Genomic DNA, 6,430 nt, shown 5'->3' with positions numbered 1-6,430 from the left:
GATTCCATTGCTAGTTTGTTCAGTCACCTTAGCAACATTGTCAGGAAGAAAATGGCACCAAAAGAATCCTAAAGAGAAGTATAGGTATCAAACTACTTTTCAGTCACACGTTGCATTAATACCAGATTAACGAGATAGCAGTGCAGAGGCTTCAGGATTTGCAGAATCTTCCAGTTTTAAAGATTTACTCACTATTAAAGGGATCCAGTGACAGTTTTCAGTATTTCCACTGCAAACAATGACTGTTGATAGTCTCAAGACCAGTCACAATAGGACCCTCGCTTCCTTTGGGCTCCACCTCCAAATAGTCAAAAGTCAGTCGATTTACATCTGATTGCAGAGAGCAACCTGTGAGAGCGTGCAACTGCAGCAGCGTGTGCAAAACAGACATTCACACATGATGGCTTCTTTGCGCTACGTTCTACGTGTGCGGGTTGTTAAATTTACACACGAGGAATTTTAATTAAATGAACAAAATCAGCATGGCAACAAATGCATTAAAATTAAAACTTCCTACAATAAACATGTGCTGTCTTTAATTTACACACTCACCAGTCCTTAATGCTAACCTTACCACAAAAATAGAGCCATCATCAAAACCAAGTTTTTCACCTTCAACTGATTCATTTTTAATTGGGTGGGTGTTGTGACACTTCTAAAACAATAAGTACCTGTCCTGGTTTTCCTTTATGTGGCTGTATAAATAAGGTAAAACCAAGAACAACACACTACAGACCCAGTGTTTCTTGTTTAACGCCATAAATGGAGCTCACTATCTCTGCAACTCTTTGTCTCGGCGTCAGTTGAAAGGGATAACGCTGACTGACAGGTGGCCTGGTGGAAAAGCTTCTTTGGAGGCCCGTCACTCTGGGAGAAGCCTCCGAGCTCTATGCTGTCTGAAAACCACCAGAGCTACAATAGGGCAAACGTCATGGGAGGCCTCCTCTCCTCACTGATGCTCCCTGTCTGCTTCCCGCCAGACATAAGAATTAACAAAGGACTTTACACACTCAGATATCATTTACACAAACACACCCGGTATCTGATGGAGAAACCTGAGATCACTGGAGGTGAATAGTGTCTCAGCTGCTGCTGCCTCTTTATTTTTCCTCCATTACTCTCAGTGTCATTGCTTCTGTTTTGTCTTCCCTTTACACCCCCTTATGTTTTCAAGTGACCTTTTCTCCTGACCCCCAGTAATCCTCCCCCCTGCCTTTTCTTTTGCTCTCCTTCCCTTTAGCTTTTTCCTATATTCCTCCTTCTTGCAGCTACATACCCTGTAGCCATTTCCTGTCATTTTCTCCCTCGCTCACCCTTATCCTCTCTTGTCACCCTGAAGTATTCCTGTCACCTTTCTGTCTCTTCTCCCTCCTTCTTGCTTTCGCCCCTCAAATCCTTTTCTATCAACTTTCCCCCTTCCCTCGTATATAACCTTTCTTTTATTGACATGAAAACCCCTGTCTGTCACTTCACCTTCCTGCCCCTCCTGCTTCACATTTTTCACCCCTTCCTGCACAACCTCCAGTCAGACTGTCTTGTTACATGACCCACATACAGTAAATTTTGCAAACTCTCCCTCCTCTCACCATCTCTAATCTTTCCTCTTCCCAGTCCCTCTTTTTCAGTCAGCTAGTCAGCCTGCATACAGTGATCCCTGTCGCACACACACACACACACGCACGCACGCACGCACGCACACACACACGCGCGTGCACACACACACACCTGTCAGTTGGCCTGTCCTACTTCCACCACTTTTTCTTTTTTGATTAAATTTAAATGGTCAACTTTACCAGGTGGTCGGTGGAGCAAGACCTCTTGGTTGCAGAGTAATTACCAGATATGGCTATGGAATTTGTGCTAAACGCATAGATATAAATCACATGATTTATATATAAATCATGTATATAAATCACTGATGACTTAAAATTACTGAGAAATAACGTCCACTTAAGTGGGTAGTTTACACCACAAAACAAACAAACAAAAAACACCAGAAGGTTTATCTAGCAGGAAAAACCATGCTGAATGAATGTTCATTCCAAAATAGTCTCGACACACACACACTCATGTCTCTTCTGGTTGGACGCGCTCATACTTTGTCTCCAGCTGGCTATAGACCTGATATTTTTGCCAAACCCTAAGCATCTAACAAACCATCTAAGGAGATGGACAGCTGCAGACTGTAAGGACAAATAGTTATTCTTCCTACATTCACACAGAGTGTTGCATTTAGCCTCTTGTGAACACATTTGCATCACTCTAAGCATCAACTACTTGCAGATTCCAAAAGTACAAAACTGGCATAACCATAAAAAAACAGCAAGAAGCACTCACTAATCAGAGGCAGGATAGTTATCTTTGACATGTTGCCTGACCAAGCCAGGGATAGAACCACCAACCTTCCAATTAGTAGAAAACATGCTCGATCTCCTGAGCCACAACTGCCCCTGAATTTAACAGAAAATTTGATGATCTGGTTTGACCGGGAAATGGAAACTAATTGCAAGGAGAAAACAGGCAGATACCAAAACAGACTGTTGTATCAACCGCTGCATAAAATACCAATATCAATGCAGAAGTTCTGTCTCTACTGACTCGTTATTCCACACAGGAGTCCTGATTACACCAGCTCCAAGTGTAGCTCCTGCTCTATCTTTCAGTGCCTGAGCTCCACTCATAGTCCCTATTTTCTGTCTTTTTGTCATTCGTCTTAACTCTTTGTATTCCACCAGACTGCAAGTAAATTTGAGCTCTCACCAGAGGCTGAAGAGGAAAAGAAGTAACCCAGGTCATCTTCTAATTTGAAAGGTTGGTGGTTCAATTCTTGGCTGCAAGATCCACACCCCAGGGTGCTCTCCGATGCATCCTCTGGGGTGTGGATGTGTATTAATGTGAGATAAAAAGTGCTTAAAGTAGATGAAAGGTTGAATGAGGCAAGTTGTATTAAAGGGTTTTAGTGCTCAGAGTAGAAAAGCGCTACATAAGAACGTGTTCATTTACCATGGTTTCAGTGCTATCTACATACAAAAGTTGCAACATTTAATTTAGATACCATCTGATTGTTGAGGCAGATTTTTTTAACAGTTCATACAGAGCATAGCAGCAGAATGAAAGACTTGATGGTGCAGTTTATATTTTCTTCATCACATATACATTTTTTAGTATAGGTGCAAAAAACAATGTAAGATAATAATAAACTTGTAGCATGGCACACAAAGATGCAGGTAGGATATCAGCAAGTTCAATTCCAGCACACAAAGCAGCTGAACAGTAATAGTGAATAAGTATATTTACTAGTAAGGGGTAAGCAAACAGTTACAGATTTGTAGATGTGTTGAAAAAGTGAGAAAGTCACAAGACACCTGAGCTGAAGGAAATGAAAGAGATTCACATCTGATGGGAACTTACAGAAAAAAATATTATTTTTATTCAGTTTCAAAAACCGTTATTCTCAAATATAAGAAAAAAATAAAGCGAGGCCATTTTGAATGTTTGTACAAACACCAAACACATTATTTGTCTTGTTTTCTGAGCACACTAAATGACACGAATACACAGTGTCACACAAACCAGCACTATCATTAGGTTTTCTTTGTGTCTCCACTTTGCTCAGATTTGAGCCTTTTTGTCAGAAAATCTTAAAGTATCTGTCAAAAGCACCTATCCACAAGCCAGCCGCCAAGAGCCAGTCATATCTTTTTCACTGTCTGTTATTTTGTTCAAATTCTCCATTTTTTCAGGAGACACAAAATTCAACCTCTCATTCATGTAATGTAGCCTTTTTGTGCCGATGTAGGAGAAGGGAATATGTTTTTGAGAGCCGATTCTGTCCTTTGGTCTGGTTTTTGTGGAGCTGTTGTGCTAGAGGAAAAAAGGCGGAGAGGAACTGGGGGAGTCATTAACTGCTTTCTGTTACTCAAGACAGATGAATAAAGGGGTAATTATGAGGGCTGGTGGAACTTTTACTCCATCCATTTAGGTGTACTGACACATTACGTAATCTTAGAGAAAACCCTCTTCCATTTAATTTTCTTTCCCTTTCCTCATTTTTAGGCCCCCCTGGGTAATTTGGACATAGATGACTTTATTTCATGAATACTGTTAAATAATAAGGTTTTGTTTAAACACACAAAAAGGTATGTTAATTTGCTTTTTGTGCTTCAGATCTTGCAGCTGACAAATATCCCAGTATTTGTGTCACACTGTATGCCAGTGTCCCCAGGTACTGTATGAATGTACACACCACAGACGATAAAGACAGCAAAAAAGAATCGCTAAATGTTGATAGCATTGCACATTAGACTGGGTTTGTATTCTTGTCAGGGCTTTGTTTAATTGAGTGTGAAGTTGTAAAGTGAGAACAACAAAATTAACTCATGTCATGGTTGATTGTGTCTTGTTGTCTTTTGTATATCAAAACAGACAGAAAACAGTTTTCTCCTCTTTGATGCGTTACATACAGTTTGCATGCTAAACAGAATATATGCATAAAGTGCTTTGATGTAAACACTTGAGCGTCTAACAAATAAATCAAAGTAACAGAACAAACACATATTTCTTGAAATGTGTAATGCAATTGTAATGTTTTATTCAGAGAAGTGCAATATGATAATCACCTTCAGCACAGGTAAGATGATTTAGTAAAAAATAAGATTCACATTTAGATTACCTATAGCTCTAACTTCAGCAACATGTTGACATGACCTTTTCAGCCTTTTCATTACTGGCGAATTGTCTTTTTTAATAGTTAGTATAAAAAGTAAAAGAAATAAAACATATACAGCATGCACATGCATCACCCGCGCCTACATCTAACTACATCTACAACTACATCATCATGGAAATTCATCTAATAACACACCAAGATGGTAACCATGTTACCATACTAATGCTTGGTGTAAAATTGGTGTAATAAAGACAAAATTTGATGTATTTCATCATGTACATGTGCACAGTTTGTCAATTTTCCATGACAGCAAGCATAATATTAAAACGCATTTATTTCAATCACTGAGTAACAGCAAGAGTTAAATATCAAGAAAAAAATTAGAGAAAATTTGCTTCAAATCCTGCTAAATACTGGTGCATGCTGTTTGAAAGCAAGTGTTTTGCTCAACATTGCAGACTATTTTCAGACTGACTCTGTCCCTGGCTACTGCCAAGGCAGACACAGAGGTGTAGCAGGCAGCAACCTTACAGGTATGAAATAAGAAGCCAACACAAAAGTCTTTGATCGACAGCTTGGCTTCAAGGAATTTTCTGTCCCAGGAAGTTTTCCAATTTGCTGATGAAGAACACTATATTGCCAAAAGTATCCACTTGTCTGCCTTCACAAGCATATGAACTTGAAGGAGACCCCCCCCCATTCTTAATTATTACGGTTTAATCTGATGCTTATTCACCCTTTGCCACGATAACAGCTTCAAAACTTCTGGGAAGGCATTCCACAAAGTTTAGGAGTGTGTATATGGGAATTTTTGACCATCCTTCAAAAAGCGCGTTTGCGAGGTCAGAAACTGACACGGACAAGAAGACTGGCTCCCAGTATCCGCTCCTATTTAACTCAAAGGTTTTATATCGCATTGAGGTGCAGGCCAGTCAAGTTCTTCCACACCAAACCTGTTCACCCATGTCTTTATGTACCTTGCTTTGTGCACTGGTGCACAGTTATGTTGGAACAAGAAGAGCTCATTCCCAAACTCTTCACACAATTTGCCTTGAAATGCTGAAGCATTAAGAGCCCCTTTCACCGGAACTAAAAAGTCCAACTCCTGAAAAACAGCCTCACACCGTAATCCTCCCTTCACCAAACTTTATATTTGGCACAATGCAATCAGACAAGTAGCATTCTCCTGCCAACCACTAAACCCTGACTTATCTCTCATACTGCCAGACAGAGAAGCGTGATTCATCACTCCAGAGAACACGCCTCCACTCCTCTAGTGTCCAGTGTTGGTGTGTGTTACACCACTGCATCGGACGCTTTGCATTGCGCTTGGTGATGTAAGGCTTGGATGCAGCTGGTGGACCATGGAAACCTATTTCATGGAGCTCTCTAAATGTTGTTCTTGAGATAATCTGAAGGTCACATGACATTTGGAGGTCTGTGGCAACTGACTCTGCAGGAAGTTGGCCACCTCCTATCACTGTACATGTTAGCACATTATGTTAGTGTACAGAGGTCACTAACTTTCCTAAACTTAACCAAACCATTTCTAGGTTTTTAATAGAAAAAAAAAATCTAGCGCATTTTATAAACTTCTATGAGAGTGCATTACACTGTAGATATTTAGCTAACACCAGTCAAACAGAGTAGCTGGTTCAGTTTGTTTAAAGACTACTGTATTTCAAAAAGTGATTTCTGCTACTCTTTGCTCATGCAATTGTATTCAGTGTTTTGGTACAAAGGTCCATAATGTATAAAAAG

This window comes from Astatotilapia calliptera, chromosome 13, assembly GCF_900246225.1.
Source record: "Astatotilapia calliptera chromosome 13, fAstCal1.2, whole genome shotgun sequence".
In the NCBI taxonomy this organism is placed as follows: Eukaryota; Metazoa; Chordata; class Actinopteri; order Cichliformes; family Cichlidae; genus Astatotilapia; species Astatotilapia calliptera.
Note: the sequence above shows the minus strand (reverse complement) of the source record.